The sequence below is a fragment of the Gorilla gorilla genome, chromosome 2 (assembly GCF_029281585.2).
Source record: "Gorilla gorilla gorilla isolate KB3781 chromosome 2, NHGRI_mGorGor1-v2.1_pri, whole genome shotgun sequence".
In the NCBI taxonomy this organism is placed as follows: domain Eukaryota; kingdom Metazoa; phylum Chordata; class Mammalia; order Primates; family Hominidae; genus Gorilla; species Gorilla gorilla.
Window position 1 is genome coordinate 130,784,326 of NC_086017.1, and position 17,663 is coordinate 130,801,988.

Below are 17,663 nucleotides of genomic sequence, written 5' to 3' on the forward strand. Positions count from 1 at the left end.
ACTGGTCTTTAAATATTCAAATTAGAGTAAATTCTCTAGATATTTACTTATTCGGATTTTTAAAGATTAATGTGTCGCTTTTAATTATATAAAATTACTTCAGAATATAACCATAATAATAAAACAAGTCAACCACACCTTTTTACTAATAATTCAATGGGGAAAAAATAGTCATTTCAATATTGTTAAGATTCCCAATTACATTTAAACGATTATTTTGCTTACCATGATTTTAGAGGATATCACCTGTCATAAAATATAATATTTTCTAGGCTGATAATCAATGTCCTCATATCCTATTAAGATAAGTATCATGGTGGCAGGGAGAGTACTGAATCTGAAACTAAGAAACATGGATTTCTAGCCCTAGCTCTGCTAGTTGGTGTGTGCAAGTCACTTGCATCTCTAGGCTTCAGTTTCTTCAACTACAATATGAAAAGTCAGACTAAACAGTCCAAAATGTCTCTAACCTACACACACACAAAAAGATCTTATAGTTACCTGATAGTATATAACTGATAGAACAATCACTTGTCTTCTATAATTAACTGAAATTTAAAAAATAACCTATAAGGCAACGTGTTACCATACTCACAAGCTTATTACAGGTCCTATGCTTAAATATCCATGCTCTGCAGCATAAAGACACCAACTCAACAACACCAGTGGAGAAAAAGAAAGGCATTCTAACTTAAGCACCAAGTAGGAAGGAAGAGCAGGGCACTGCCCTTACCTTGTTCATGTGGCCAGTATCAGGTAAACTGAAGCAGAAAACAAAGTTGAGAATCACCATGTTCAAGCATAGACTTGGCTACTGAGTGGGAAATACTGTGGATAAACAAACTTTCACAATCTCCCAATTTGAAATAATCTTACCTATCAAACTGAAGTGGAGAATTTCAATTTTCAGCATTTACTGAGCATTTTCCATATTATCAGTGGCCACAGCAGAGGAAATAAAAGTATAAAAGAGATGACATCTAAACTGTGTATAAAAGGAGCATTTCACGCAGAGAGAGAAAACTATATTCAAAACGTAAGGTCATGTAAGAGTACAGCAGAGATTAGGAAACAGTGAAACATCATGCCATTGACCCTACTACCTTCTCTCTACACTTCACGCACTTATGTTCTCCTCTCTTCCCTTCTTAGCCTGCTTAAATTCCACGGTCCATCATTATCCTCTCTCTCTAACACGAGAGTCAACAAACAACAGGAATAGTCTGCTGCCTGTTTTTAAAAATAAACTTTTAATGGAACTGAGCTATGCCTATTCAGTTAAGTATTGTCTATGGCTGCTTTTGGACTACAGTGACAGAACTGAGTAGTTGTGACAGAGACTAGATAGCCCGCAAAGCCAAAAATATCTAAGAAAAAGCTTGTGGTTTTTCCACAACCCTGGTTGAGTTCAGCTTTCTGCCCAGTCCATGTTTACGACCAAAGAGCTCAACACGGCTGCAAAGAAACCTCTAATTATGCTGACTGGTGTCATGTTCAAGTCATCATCAAAATTTAATTTGTTAGCCAGGCGTGGTGGCTTACGCCTGTAATCCCAGCATTTTGGGAGGCTGAGGCAGGCAGATCGCTTGAGTTCATGAGTTAGAGACCAGCCTGGGCAACATGGCAAAATCCCATCTCTACAAAAAATACAAAAATTAGCCAGGTGTGGTGGTGTGCACCTGTAGTCCCAGTTACTTGGGAGAAGGAGGTGGGAGAATGGCTTCAGCCTGGGAGGCAAAGGTTGCAATAAGCCAAGATCATGCCATGCACTCCAGTCTGGGTGACAGCTACACCTTGTCTCAAAATCAATTTGTCCAGCAATAATTATACACTTTCCTGGTCCATTCACTTTTCCAGACCACTTAATTTCTTCTTTCCTCCTCCTTCAACCTCTAACACTCCTTCTCTAACCTCAGCCTCAACAGATGACCTTGCTTGCATCACTACAAGCACTAACCTACCAGCATCTATCTCCATATACTCTTATTTTACTTCTGTAACTAGAGATAAGCTAACCCAGCTCCTTCCTAAGGCAAACATCACTACCTGTTAAAGCAAAAACAAAAATGGTCCTGTACTCAAGGTCATTGCTCCAGAATTTTTTTTGTCTTTCTGCATTAATTATTCCGTGTGGAAACATTACAATCAGCACATAAACTTGCTATTATTTCTCCCATCTTAAAAAAAAACAAACTATCTCTAACCACCCTAATCACCACATTTCTGCCTCCTCTCCTTAAGCTGACTTTCTCCAATTCCTCTCTCCTCCTATTCTAAAACTTTCTCCAACAGAATTTCACTACCACTATGCCAAAATTATTCCAGATGAACAATCTCCTTGTTGCTGAATCCAAAGCCAATTTTCAGTCATCATCTTACCCTTCTCATCTATTTGACTTGGCACTACCATTTGGAAAAGTCAATCACGTTCCTTTCATTGAAGCACCTTCTTCACTTCATAGGACACTATACTTTTTTGGTTTTCATCCTACCCTACAGACAACTCTTCTTTTCTCCATTTCTGCTTCCTCCTATTCTCCTTGCTCTCTTAAAAATTGGAAGATCCCTGGACTTAGTCCTCAGATCTCTTCTGTTCTTTAAACTCACTCCCCCTTGATAATCTCATCCAGTCTAATGGCTCAGTACTACTATACACTGATTATATATAAATACATACACATATACTAGACCTCTGCCCTTAACTCCACACTAGTATATCCAACTGTGTATCTGGTATTGCTCTGGCTGAAAACCTTAGAATCATCCTTAATCAACTCCCAGCCCCTTCTCTCTTACACTTCCACACACACACACACACACACACACACACACACACCTATACCCACACATACACCCTCATATCCAAATGCCAGGAAATATGAATGGTTCCACCTTTAAAATTTATCTGGATCTAACCACTTATCATCTTCACTGGTAGAACCCTCGTTTAAGCCACTATCACCTTTCACGTGGATTACTGTAATATCTTCCTAAATGGTCTGCTTCTACCCTTATTCCTTTCCAGTCTACTATCAACTAAAATCAAGTCAAGTTAGACTGTATCTCTTCTACTCCACCTCATTGGTCTATAAGGTACTACACACCCATCTCATTATTTCTTCTACTCCACTGCTGTCCTCACTGCTTACTTTTCTCTAGCCAAGCTACTTCCCTGCTATTTCTTGAACACATATGGTACATTTTCAGATTCAGGGATTCTGTACTTCAGGACTTCTAGTTCTTTAACCTAGAATGTTCTCCCCCAAGACATGCTCAAAGCTCATTTGTCTCAACTCCTTCAAAATCTTTGGTAAAAGTGTTACCTTCTTAGTATGGCTTTCCTTAATCATTCCATTTAAAATTACAACCCATTCCTCCACCTCCACATTCCCCATCTGCCTTCCCCACTTTATAAATGACTCTTACCATTGTATAACCACATAGTTTATTTTATTTTATCTGCTTCCTCTGACTAGACAAGGCTCCATGATGGCAAAGGCTTTTGTCTGTTTTATTCACTGCTCTATCTCCATGTAGAATAGTGCCTAGCATACAGTAGGTACTCAGTAAATATTTGCTGACTAAATTAAGTGTAGGGGCAATGGGCATTTTTAAAAATGTAGTATTACATATTTCACAATGTATACACATATAAAAATCATGTACACTGTAAATATATACATTTTTATTTTTCAATTATATCAATAAAGCTTGAAGAAAAAAATTAGATTACAAACTGACATGTCTGTTTTAACTCAGACAGTATTATGGAAAATGGGTATGGAGAGGAGACTTGGGAAAGTGAGAATGAATGCAGGGTAAGCAGCTGGAAACCTTCTACAAGAGTCCAAAGGCTGAATCAGGGCATAAGGCAATAGGGACTTTTTTTTTAAAGCAGGGGGAAGGTAGGGTAGGTATACCGGCTAGTTGAACATGAGACTAATAGAGAATCCAAGAAACAAAGAGATTGGGATTAATTTAACTGTCTTTAAGCTTGGGCAACCAAATAGGTGATGAGACACAGAAAGCAAAAACAGTAGAAAGGTTTGAAGGAAAAATTATTTGAACTTTTACTTAATGAATCTCAGAACACTTTGAGTAGTTACATAGGTGGTTGCAAACAGAGGTCAAGGCAAAACTCAGGAAGCAAGAGTGGAGTACAGCTTGAGATTCAGGCAATAGCTGAAGCCATGAGAATAGACTTGTTCACCTAAGAAGACCACCCAGAGTTGGAGAGTAAGGAAAGGACTGAGTATGGAATCCTGAAAAACACTAAGTTTAAGAAGCAGATAACATAGGGGACTTAGCAAACATGAAGAAAAAACTAAGAGGCAAAAGAAAGCAAGGAAAGATTAGCATCGACGATTCAAAGTGGAAATTTCTATAAGGGTGAGAGGTGAAACTGTGAAGCATTTCAATAGCAGACAAGATGAGGACTAAAAAGAGGTTATTCGATCTATACCCAATATCTTGGTGTATGCTCAGTGATGCTCTTGGAAAAAGAGGTTTCAGACCATGGTGCCTGTAGCAATCAAGCTTTATTGGGTTCACAAGTGAGCAGGTGGCAGGTGAGGAATAGGAGGTAGTTAATTCAGTTTATTCTCACAAAGTCTCTGGTGATGAAAGTAAGGAGAGAACTGGGAGTTGGTAACTCAAGGGGAGCAAAAGTCAAAGAAACATTGTTGCTGGGCTTTTGTTTGCACTTTTTACTGGCTAAAAGAGACCCAAATTTATTTGTAAGCTAAGTAGACATAGGTAGAATAAAGTTATAAAAAAGGAAGAAAGGCTGGGCTTGGTGGCTCACACCTGTAATCCCAGCACTTTGGGAGGCAGAGGCGGGCGGATCATGAGGTCAGGAGATCAAGACCATCCTGGCTAACACGGTGAAACCCCGTCTCTACTAAAAATACAAAAAATTAGCCGGGCGTGGTGGCAGGTGCCTGTAGTCCTAGCTACTTGGGAGGCTGAGGCAGAAGAATCGCTTGAACCCAGGAGGCAGAGGTTGCAGTAAGCTGAGATCACACCACTGCACTCCAGCCTGGGAGAAAGAGCGAGACTCCATATCAAAAAAAAAAAAAACAAACAGGGAAAAGGGATAAGAAGCAAGATTCTAGAAAATCAGGAGAAGGAAGAAACAAGGACAAAGACAAACTATATAGCATAGTAATTAAGAAGTAAGATTAGCATGAGTCACATAAAACTATATAGAAGTCCCAATTCTGTTACTAGGAGTTATGTGACTATGAGCAAGTTATTTAACCTCTCTAAGCATCAGTTTCCTCATCTGCAATATAGAGCTAATGACAGTATCTATTTTAAAGAACTGTCATGATATTATAAGAAATCATCAATGCGAAATTCTTTAAATACATTACCTAACACACAATAAAGATTCGAGTTTTAGCTATTTTCATCCTTAAAAAAATAGTATCTTTTTTTCTTTAAATCTAATAAGTGATTAGGTATTAGGGAAAAGGAAAGAAATGTAAGCTGAATGAGTTATGTGTGATGATCCTATTTCTTGTAAAGTAAGAGATAAGATGATATGCAAAACTAGGGGTAACAAGAGTAATGCTGAAGGCTAAAAGAAAAAAATGCAGAGATCAATATTCAGAAACAATCAGTTCCCATTGTAAATGAGGTCTAATAAAGAGAACAAATTAACAGAATGCTCAATTGATGTGAAAAGGATTGCTGTATTAAATAGAATTCAAAGAATGGTGAGTCTCAGGTATTAGAAAGGTCATTAACACAGATGTCAAAACCATTTTTTTAACTATTAATCACAAAGTTTCTTGATTTTAATGATCCATTTTACGAAATTAATCATTACACAATTATGAACAACCTGGAGATGTGTATACCACTACACTCCAATTTACTTCATTTGCTAAACAATCACACTAACAGTTAAGAATATAAAGGCTGAACCAGGCATGGTGGCTCATGCCTATAATCCCAGCACTGTAGGAGGCCAAGGCAGAAGGATCACTTGAGTCCAGGAGTTCAAGACCAGCCTGGGCAACACAGGCAGGCACCATTTCTACAAAAAAACAAAAACATTGGCCAGGCATGGTGGCTCACGCCTGTAATCCCAGCACTTTGGGAGGCCGAGGTGGGCGGATCACCTGAGGTCTGGAGTTCGAGACCAGCCTGACCAACATGGAGAAATCCCGTCTCTACTAAAAATACAAAATTAGCCAGGCATGGTGGTGCATGCCTGTAATCCCAGCTACTCTGGACGCTGAGGCAGGAGAATGGCTTGAACCAGGAGGCAGAGGTTGCTGTGAGCTGAGATCGCGCCATTGCACCCCAGTCTGGGCAACAAGAGCGAAACTCTGCCTCAAAAAAAAAAAATTATAATAATAATAATAATTAGCCAGGCCTGGCAGCGCACGCCTGTGGTCACAGCGACTCGGGAGGCTAAGGTGGGAGGATCACTTGAGCCCCAAAAGTCAAGGCTAGTGAGCCGTGATGGCACCACTACAACCCAGCCTGGACGACACAGATTCTGTCTCCTACACACACACACACACACACACACACACACACACACACACACACATTTATTTAATTTTATATATTTAAACTATATGTAAGATTAAAAGATGAATGCCAAGTTCAACAGAGATTTCTAGTTACACGACTATAAACTGTCCTTCCTTTGTCTCAATATTTTTATAAATGATTTCATTTATTACAGGTTGCAAATGCCATCAACAGCTAAGCAACATATGTAAAAGTGTGAAGCCAAATTGTGTAATGCAATAAGGGGCAACAGTTGGTAAATCACACAGTACAAAACTTAACTAACAACAAGCATTCTAGTTTAAAAAAAAAAACAGAATGTGCTTGTCAAATAAAACACATCATGGGATAGATTAGGCTGTCAATTTATAACCTCTGATTTCAACACAGCCACCTAAGATTGACACAGACCTAGAAGAATGGCTTAAAATGAAACATTGAATAAAAATTTAAAGAACTTGGGCTGGAATGATAGACCAAACCCACAATATGAAATTTAACAAAGGCCCTATGACTAAAATCAAAGTGTCAATGTATTATTGAGAATGAGAGAACAGAGGAACTCCAGATCAAACCTGACAGTAATACATCTGGAAATTAAAGAAGTGTAACTGAACAGAACTCAAAAAGAATAAACACTGAGATGCAACCAATAAAAATCATCATGCAACATTAGGCTACAGAAGTATTGTGTTCAAATCAATGAAGATAATTCCACTCTACTTTGTATAGCTCATGCTGCATTGGAAGTAGTGATATCCCTTTACTGGCCACATATTTTATTCATAATATTAACACAGCAGAATACATCAAAGGAAGGCTAATGAAAGCATGTCTGCTATAGGCTGAACAATCTAATTTACTACACTATGAGAAATATGAAGGCACCAATAAATGCTCTTGTTAAATTTACAAATGTTCTAATGTAAAATAAATAGCCACAGGGAATAACCCCGAGGGGACAGTGCCCATCCCTAGGAAACACCATATGTAGGGAAAACAGTAGTATTTTTGCAGTTCCAAAGTACAGTTTTGTTTGAAGCTTCTTGCGCAACATAATTAAGAAGGCTGAAGATGCTAATATTTTGAGAAGACCAGGATTCAGCATTTCTAGCGCTCGTAATTTTCTGAAACATCTCAGGTTTGCTATTTCCTTAATGTAATCTATCTCCTTTGGATTCTCAGACACAATGCTAGAATACTCACAAATTGTAAACTTTAAAAACTAAATAGGCCAGGCACAGTGGCTCACGCCAGCAGTCCCAGCACCTTGGGAGGCCGAGGTGGGTGGATCGCTTGAGCCTGGAAGTTTAACACCAGCCTGGGCAACATGGAGAAACCCTGTCTCTACCAAAAATACAAAAGTTAGCCAGGCGTGGTGGCATGCACCTGTAGTCCCAGCTACTCAGGAGGCTGAGGCATGAGAATCGCTTCAACCCAGGAGGCGGAGGTTGCAGTAGTCAAGACTGCACCACTGCACTCCAGCCTAGGTGACAGAGCAAGACTGTCTCAAAAAAACAAAACAAAACAAAACAAAAAGAAATAAAAAAATAAAATAAAAATTTAAAAAACCTAAATAGAACACAGTATCATTTGGGAGGCAGGAGCTGAAAACGCTGAGTCTACTAACCTCAAATAACTGACACTAGGTTTCCAAAAAACTGGCAAAAGAGTCAATGCCAGAAGTCCTTTGAAAGGAATCTGCTATTATACAAAGTGGATCTTACTTAGAAACTTCCAAAAAAATTACATAATTTATAATTTAGGGAGTATTTCTCTCTATGACTCAGTTTTCCTAGTTATTAATTTTATTAATAAACTATTCTCTAATCACTGATAACCACTTTTCTATGAACTCCACATTAAAACCACACAGTGAGTAAGAAATTTAAGTGACAAAATTTTGATCACATGTAACAACAACTCAACAACAGCTGAGATAACTCCATCCTACCTTTGGAAAACACATTAGTATGATGTGTTATCTCCAGATAACTTCTGAGGTCAAGGAAATAAAATGACTTGAGGTTACATTTTTAAATAGAATCATGATATAATTTTAAAAATCTGATGGAATGCAATACAACATATTAGAGATCCCAGCAATAAGACATCAAATGCAGCATCACAGTAACCCAGGATTCTCATCAGAATTGGACTGGGCATTCCAACTGGCAAAAATCTCCAAAATAGCTATCTTTTCTCTGATGGGTACGCCAGGCTGGCTAGAGATGAGAATATAGTACTAATAGTAAAGAGTGTGTGGATTAGGTAAGAGAATGCCTTTTTGCTTGAGAGGTTGTGGGAAGGAAATGGGAAAGGGTAGGCACCCAGCATACAACGATTAAGGCAAATTTCATCCCTATCTCACACCTTAAAACAAAATAAACACCAAAATTACCAAAGGGTTTTTTTTTTTAGAAAAATAATAAATGTGCCAGAAGAAAACATGGGTATTTCTGCAAATCTTGGAAGACAAAAGAGCTAAGCCATGGAGAAAAATAATGCCAATTTGATTACACAGAACTGTAAAACATCTATACTACCTTAAGAAAAAAAACTCACACAAACCCAGTAAAAAAAACCATGACAATTTGGCAAATAAACAAATAAATAAACTTCTGCTACACATGACAAAAGCCTGATTTGTTTTTCTTTAAAACACAAATAGTACTTGGAAGTCAACAAGAAAAAACCACTATTCAAACAGAAAACATGGAAATATAGGCTGGGTACGGTGGCTCACGCCTGTAATCCCAGCACTTTGGGAGGCCGAGGCTGAGTTCAGGTGTTTGAGACCAGCTTGGCCAACATGATGAAACCCTGCCTCTACTGAAAATACAAAAATTAGCTGGATTTGGTGGCAGACACCTGTAATCTTAGCTACCCTGGAGGCTGAGGCAGGAGAATTGCTTGAACCCAGGAGGTGGAGGTTGCAGTGATCGAAATCATGCCGTTGCTCACCCCAACCCCTGCAAAACAAACAAACAAAAACAAGAAAGGAAATATGGAAATATGCATTAACAGATGGTCATAAAAATGGCCAACAAAACTGTAGAAAAATGCTCAGCCTCACTCATAATTAAAGAAATGTAATAAAGATAGCGATAAGCCACAATTTTTCATCTATCAAACTAGAAAAGAAAATTCAATCTGAGAAAACTAAGTATTGAAATAGAACACCATCCAATATGAACTACAACAATTCTTGTGAAAGTCCAAACTCATGCAATCTTTTGGGCAGGCAATGGGTTATTAATTCAGAAGTGAAGACATAGAGCCCCCCCAACTAGACTCAGCAATGACACCTTAGGGATTACATCTATGAAAACAATTCTTGTGTGTACACGCTCGTGCATGCATAAAATTTGTGAAGAGCAAGAAATTAAAAACACATCTGCATGCCATTATCTTATAGTGCCAGGAAACAAAAACATGCTTTAAAATAAAACAAAAAACCCACATGATAGTATGTTAAAGAAGCACAGGAGCCGCCAAGTGCGGTGGCTCACGCCTGTAATCCCAGCACTTTGGGAGGCCGAGGTGGGTGGATCACCTGAGGTCAGGAGTTCAAGCCAAGCCTGGCCAACACGGTGAAACCCCGTCTCTTGTGAAAATAAAAAAATTAGCCAGGCATGGTGGCAGACACCTGTAATCCCAGCTACTTGGGAGGCCGAGGCAGGAGAATCGCTTGAGCCTGGGAGGCAGAGGTTGCAGTGAGCAGAGATCAAGCCACTGCATTCCAGCCTGATAGGCAGAGCGAGACTCCTTCTTAAAAATAATAACCATAATAATAAATAAAACAAAAAACAAAAAAACAAACAAGAAGCACAGGAGGTAGCTGACAGAACTCCCAATGGACAAACCTGGGACAATTTGGCCAATAAAATAAATATCCACAAATCCACACTGATAGAAATAAATGACTAAATAGATTAATACATGGAGGAAAAGAGACATGTCTCTTACGCAAAATAAATCGATATAATTTGTGTAGCTACTCCACCATTAAGGAAAAGAAGTATAGGGGCATAATTCCCACCTTAGGTGTAGTCTCTGCATAGTGACTTCCTTCCAAGGAATAAAGTATGGAAAGAGTGGGGAAAAGAGTAATTTTACAGTCAAGAAAACTAAACACTACATCAGTCAGGTCTTGAAAGTCAGTTAACAGCACTCATAAAGCATGTCGACAGTATGTGTCCTTGATATGATGTGATGAAAATGACACTTTACCTCTCTGTTGTCTTCTTGCCAAAAACCTGTAACCCCAGTTTTATCATTAAAAAAGCAGACAAACTCCAATAGTGAGGCATCCTACAAAACATCTGACCAGTACTCCAAAAAACTGTCGAGATCATCAAAACCAAGGAAAGTCTAAGAAACTGCCATGCAGGTAAGTAAGATAAGACCACTAACATCTCATTACATTGTAATGAGGGATCCTCAATGTGGTATTCTTTCTTATACTTTGTAAATGTAATGTGGTATCTCAAATGGGATCATAAACAAAAGACCTTAGACAAAAACTAAGGAAATCTGAATAAACTATAATAATTAACTAACTGTAACAAATGTACCATATTAATATCTTAACAATAGGGGAAACTTTGCAGGGTCTGTCCATATAAACATAAAAAGCCCTATTACTGTATTGTTGGTAAAAAGGGAACATGTTCCAAAATACATATGTTATTACATTTACATATAATATATGTGCTCATACATGCATATAAGAAATTTATATCTGTTAAGAGTGGGATTAGGGAATTTAGGGATTAGGGTAAAAAATATTTCATTTTAATTTACTCCATTCTGTATTACTTCAATTTTTTAAATAGTATGCATGTAATAACATTTTAGTTTTGCTGACATATTAAAATAACATAAAAACAGATGACAACTGATATTCAAAAGAAACTCCTAGATTATTTTTGAGCAGATGATAATTACCACCTCATTTGCTGTCAGTAACATTTATACTTTATGAGGAGGTCCTGATAATTCAAACTCAAGAGCTTTATTATTACTTATATATTCACTTCCTAGGTCATACTCCATTGAAAATGTTAGCATTTCATCAGTCAAGTTTCATCCAGATAATCAATAAACCACTTTAATAAGACATCAACATAAAACTTTAAGGAAGATAGACCAAGCGAACTTAGATAGGTAATCACTTTATTTCACTGAATAAAATTCACTTCTATCAGTAATTTTCATAATATAGTAAGATAGAGAGGAAAAGAGGGGAGAATTGCATATTGTCCACCTGATCAAGGTACCATTTCTGTAATTTGGGGTTTTCATCTAACTGAAAAAGAACAACGACAACAAAATTATTTTTATACTAGGAGGCTGACCTTGACCTAATCATATATGAACCCACTTTTACATTCCTGGCCTCATCTCCACTACAATCCCCACTACCCCAACTTTATATACCAGCAATTTCAAACTACTTGTATCTCCTCTACACACACTGTGCTATTAAACATCACCAAGTCTTTAAAATACTCTGTACTCCTTGGCATACATCAGTTCTACACTGTTTATCTAAATAGTTCCTATTAATTGATATTAAAACCAATTCTTCACAGACTCTTTCAAAAAACAGAAGCAGAGGGAATACTTCTCAATGTCATTCTATGAAGCCAGTATTACCCAATACTAAAACCAAAGACATGACAAGAAAAGCAAAAACAAAATAAAACTACTAATCGATATCCCTTATGAATATAGATGCAAAAACTCTTAACAAAGTACTGTTTAGCAACATATAAAAATGATTACACACTATGACCCAAGTGAGATTAATCTCAGAAATGTAAGGTAGGTTTAATATTCAAAAATCAACTTATATAAAACACCATTTTAATAAAAACAAAAACCACATAATCAATAGAGAAAAAGCACTTGCCAAAATCCAACATCCTTTCATAAAAATGCTTCAACAAGCTAGAAATAGAAGAGAACTTCCTCAACTGATAACATTATATCTATGAAAAACCCAAGACTAACATCACACTTGAAGATGAAAGACTGAATGCTTTACCACTAAAATCAGGAGCAAGAACAAGAATGTCTGCATTTATCTCTTCTAGTAAGCATTTATCTGCATTTATCTCTTCTGTACTAGAGACTCTAGCCAGAACGGTGGCCAGAAGAAAAAAATAAAACGCTTCAGGTTATATATATAAATAATATAAATATATATATAAAATATAAATATATATATAATTTTTTTTTTTTGAGACAAAGTCTCGCTCTGTCACCCAGGCTGGAGTGCAGTGGTAGGATCTCGGCTCACTTCAACCTCTGCCTCCCAGGTTCAAGTGATTCTCCTGCCTCGGCCTCCTGAGTAGCTGGGATTACAGGCGCACACCACCATACCTGGCTAATTTTTGTATTTTTTAGTAGAGATGGGGTTTTGCCATGTTGGCCAGGCTGGTCTCGAACTCCTGACCTCAGGTGATCCACCTGCCTTGGCCTCCCAAAGTGCTGGGAGGCTAGGTGTGAGCCAATGCACCTAGCCTCGGGTATCGTATGTTGATAAAAAAAATCAAGTCATCAAGGAGCTATAACAATTATACACACAAATGCACCAAACAACACAGCCCGCAATACATGAAACAAAGACTAACAGAATAGAAGGGAGAAATGGGCAGCTGTACAATAGTTGGAGACTTCAATATACCACTCTCAATAATGAACAGAACATCAAGACAGATCAATAAGGAAACAGAAAACTTGAACAACACTATAAACCAACTGGACCCAACATACATATACAGAATACAGCCACCCCCAAATAGCAGAGAACACATTATTTTGCACCTGAGCATAGGTCTATGCAGGATAGACCATATATTAGGCCACAAAACAATGTTAATAAATTTTAAAAGACTGAAATCATATGAAATATCTTTTCTGACCACAATGAAATGAAACTAAAAATTAGTAATGAAGGGAAACCAGAAAATTCACAAATGTGTGGAAATTAAACAATTCACTGTAAACAACCAATGGTTCAAAGAAGATAACAGACAACACACTTGCTATAGTTTGGACTGTTTGTCCCCCTAAACCTCATGGTAAAACTTGATCCTCAGTGTTGGAGATGGGGTCTAATGGAAGGTATTTGGACCACAGAGGTGGATCCCTCATGAATGGAATTGTGCCTTCCTCTTGGTAATGAATGTGTTCTCATTCTATGAGTTCCCTCCCACTACAACTGGTTGGTAAAAAGAGCCTGACACCTCTCTGCTATCTGGCCACGTAACCACTGCATATGTTGGCTCCCCTTCACCTTCCACCACAAGTGGAGGCAGCCTGAGACTTTCACTTTCTAGCTAGCAGAATTGTGAGCCACATAAACCTCTTTCCTTTACAAATTACTTGGCCTCAGGTATTCCTTTATAGCAGCACTAAACTGACTAAGATAATACTCTTAAACAAGAAAAATTTTTAAATAGTTAAGACATAATACCAAGACTTACGGGATACAGCAAAGACAGTGCTCAGAAGGAAATTTACAGCTGTAAATGCTTACATTAAGAAAGAAGATCTCAAATCATTAATCTAACTCTACAACCGGAGAACTACAAAGAAGAAACTGAACCCAAAGCTAACAGAAGGAAGGAAATAAGAAATTTATGAATGGAGATGAATAAAACAGAGAACAGAAAAAAACAGAATCAACAAAACTAAAAGTTTTTTTTCTTTTCAATCAACAAAACTGATAAACCCTTAAAAGAGTTTAGATGTAGGGATAGACTGACAAATAAAAAGAAAAAGAATTAAAATCAGAAATGAAAGTGGGGCCATTACTACTAACCTCACAGAGACAAAAAGGATGAAAACAGCATACTACAAACAATCGTATGTTAACATATTAGACAACCTGGATGAAATGGGCAAATTCCTACAAACACACAGATTATCAAACTGACTCAAAATGAAACAGACGATCTTAACAAACATACACACAAGTAGAGATTTAATTAGTAATAAAGAAAAAAACCTCCCAACAAAGTAAAGTCCAGGACCTGATGATTTCAGTGGTAACTTCTGCCAGTTTATTAAAGAAGAAATTAACAATAATCTTTCTAAGACTCTTCTAAAAAAAAAATAGAAAAGGAAGGAGCACTTCTTATCTCATTCTACAAGGCAAGCATTACCCTATACCAAAGCCAGATAAACACATCACAAAAAAGAAAAATTACCAACCAATATCCCTTATAAATATAAACGCAAAAATCCTCATGAAAATACTAGAATATGAAATCTAATAGCATATTAAAAGGATTATACCCCATTACCAAGATTGGGGTATAATCCTTTATCTCAGGAATACAACAGTGGTTCAACATAAGAAAATCAATGTAATATATCATGTTAATAAAATGATGGAAAAAACCCCACACGATCATTTCAATTATCACCAAAAGGGCATCTGATAAACTCCAATTCCATTTCGTGATAAAACTGAAAATGTTTTAAAAATAACAGTGATAGCTGCATTATATCATATACGTAATTAATGCTCTTGAATTCTATACAATTATATATTGATATTCAGCAGTGAATATCCCAAAAGTAAAATTAAGAAAATAATTCCTTTACAATAACACAATCTATAGAAATAGTTATTGTAATACCTATAATAAATCTTAATATACTTCAAAAAACAAATGTTAATATCTGGGCTGAGCCTATTTTAGCTCTCAGTTTTCTAGGACTATCTAGAAGGCTTTCAATAAATCTACATAGCCAACTTCACATTGTCTCAGGCACTGGGCTAAGCATTAAAGAAACAAAATCAATAAAATCTCACCATGCTGCTGAGAATTACACAACCTAGTAAAAAGATCAGTTAAAAAAAAAATTAAAATACAAGAAAAATGTCATGAAAGAAGTATGTGCAAGATATTCCAAGGAGAGAGAAGCTTTTGGGGCTAAAAGGGGGGCTGGGGGGAGAGAAAATAGTGAGATATCAGATGGAGCTACTTTTGAGCAGAGACAATACAATGAAAAAGAACTCAACAAAAATAGAGCAGGGGTGGAGGGTAGGAAAGAAGCATTCCAGAAGGTATTTGCATTAACAGGGATAATACAACATATTCTGACAATTGCACATACTTTGGGCAAGGCTAGAACATAGATAGCCTGTGAGAAAGGAGAGATGAGTCAAGTAAGGTCACTATATAGATGTTCAAAGACCTTGTATGTCATGCTAAGAAATCTGGAATTTACCTTTTAGGTAACTGAAGAAGTGATACAATCAGAAGGATTGCCTGCTGCCATGTTACATTAGGGATGGTCACAACTCCCATCTCCAACATCTCCAATGCTAATTTATCATATAAAGCTTTTGGTAAACCCAGACAATAAATTCTTAAGACAATGACCCATATTGTCTCTTCTAATTGTTTAGAATAATCTATGATTTATCCCTGTTTTAAAATACTGTTTAGGCTAGGGGTGGGGAGGAAGTAAAGGTATGTACTAGAAGAAGAGAAATCACCAAGAGTTTAGATAAGAAATAATGTGGGCCTGAACTAAGGCAGCATTATCAGTGAAATAGAAAGAACAGATTCAAATAAGTCAACAAAAAGGTCTAGCATAACATCCAGGTTTCTTATTCCAATAATTGATATATAGCAGGGATAAGGGGAGTCGTAAATTCTAACATGCTAAATGTTGACGGCTCAGGCTTCCAGGTAGAGATTTCTGGTTGGTACTAAAATTTGAGGCTCTAGAGTTCATCAGGGAGACCTCAACTGAAGATAAACATTAGAGAGTCACTGAAGTCACAAGGATTGAGAGTATGGCCCAGGATAAGTATGAAAGTAAAGAAAAATGGAGAATAAAACCCTAGGGAACACCAAGAACTAATGGTTAGAGGTAATGAAAGAAAAACTAATACATGATACTATAAACATTTTACTTACATGGCCACAATTTTCACAGTAACATAAGTGTGTGTGTGTGTGTGTGTGTGTGTATACACATGGTGTATATAACACAAGTATATATATAAAAATATATATAAAACACAAGTATATATATTATACATACATATATTACCCTCATTTTAGCGATAAGGAGAAAAATTAAGCAATTTGCTTTGAGGACACATAGCCAGTCCTCATGGCCAGACGCATGAACAGCAGAGTCACTATTCATACTCATATTGATTCTTTATACTATACTGCTTCAAAATTAAGAAGGAACTGTTCTTGGCCTTTTCTTTCTTTCTTTCATCCCTTAATATAACCATATGCACACATACCTGCTCTCAAAAAAGTTAAAACTGAATTAGAAATGAGTACATATACATACATACATACATACAAGTTTTAGAAACCTCTGATAAAAGTTCTTTATTAAAAGAAAAACATATACTAAAATTAAGAGTGGTGGTATTAGGGAAGGTTAATGGAATCCAGAGCTAGACTGCGGGGGCTCAAATCTCATCAAAACATTTCTAATAAATATTTATAAATATTTACATAGCTTGCTATAATTATATCTCCTTGGCTCTTGGGTGAATGGCTTGATAGTTCTGTTTTATCTTTTGGGGGTCAGAGATTTCTTTGAAAACCTAATAAAACACCCAAGCTAGCTCCCTCGAAAAAATGCACAATCTTTATTTTAGAAGAGTCACATACTTCCTGCAAACTAGAAATTTAAAATACTGGTTTAAATCACTCTATGGGCAGGTCACTTAACTTCTCTCCATCTCCTCTTCATAGAACCGTTGTGAGGATTAAATGAGTAAATATAAGTAATGTGTTTAGATTAATGCCTGGCATATAGTATCTCATACCTTTTAGCTATTATTATCAATACCACTACCTCTAGTACTGCAACTATTACTACTATTTTTTTTTTTTTTTTTGAGATGGAGCTTCGCTCTTGTTGCCCAAGCTGGAGTGCAATGGCTCGATCTCGGCTCACTGCAACCTCTGCCTCCTGGGTTCAAGCGATTCTCCTGCCTCAGCCTCCTGAGTAGCTGGGATTACAGGCACTTGCCATCACACCTGGCTAATTTTTTTTATTTTTAGTAGAAATGGGGTTTCACCATGTTAGCCAGGCTGGTCTCAAATTCCTGACCCCAGGAGATTCACCCACCT

The 17,663-nt window shown here is 37.0% G+C and overlaps 1 protein-coding gene across 2 annotated transcripts in view; it reads right to left on the reverse strand.

Moving 5' to 3' along the window:
- Positions 1–17,663, reverse strand: part of GSK3B (glycogen synthase kinase 3 beta) — a 273,914-nt gene that overhangs the window by 101,745 nt on the left and 154,506 nt on the right. The gene's annotated exons all lie outside the window — the stretch shown is intronic.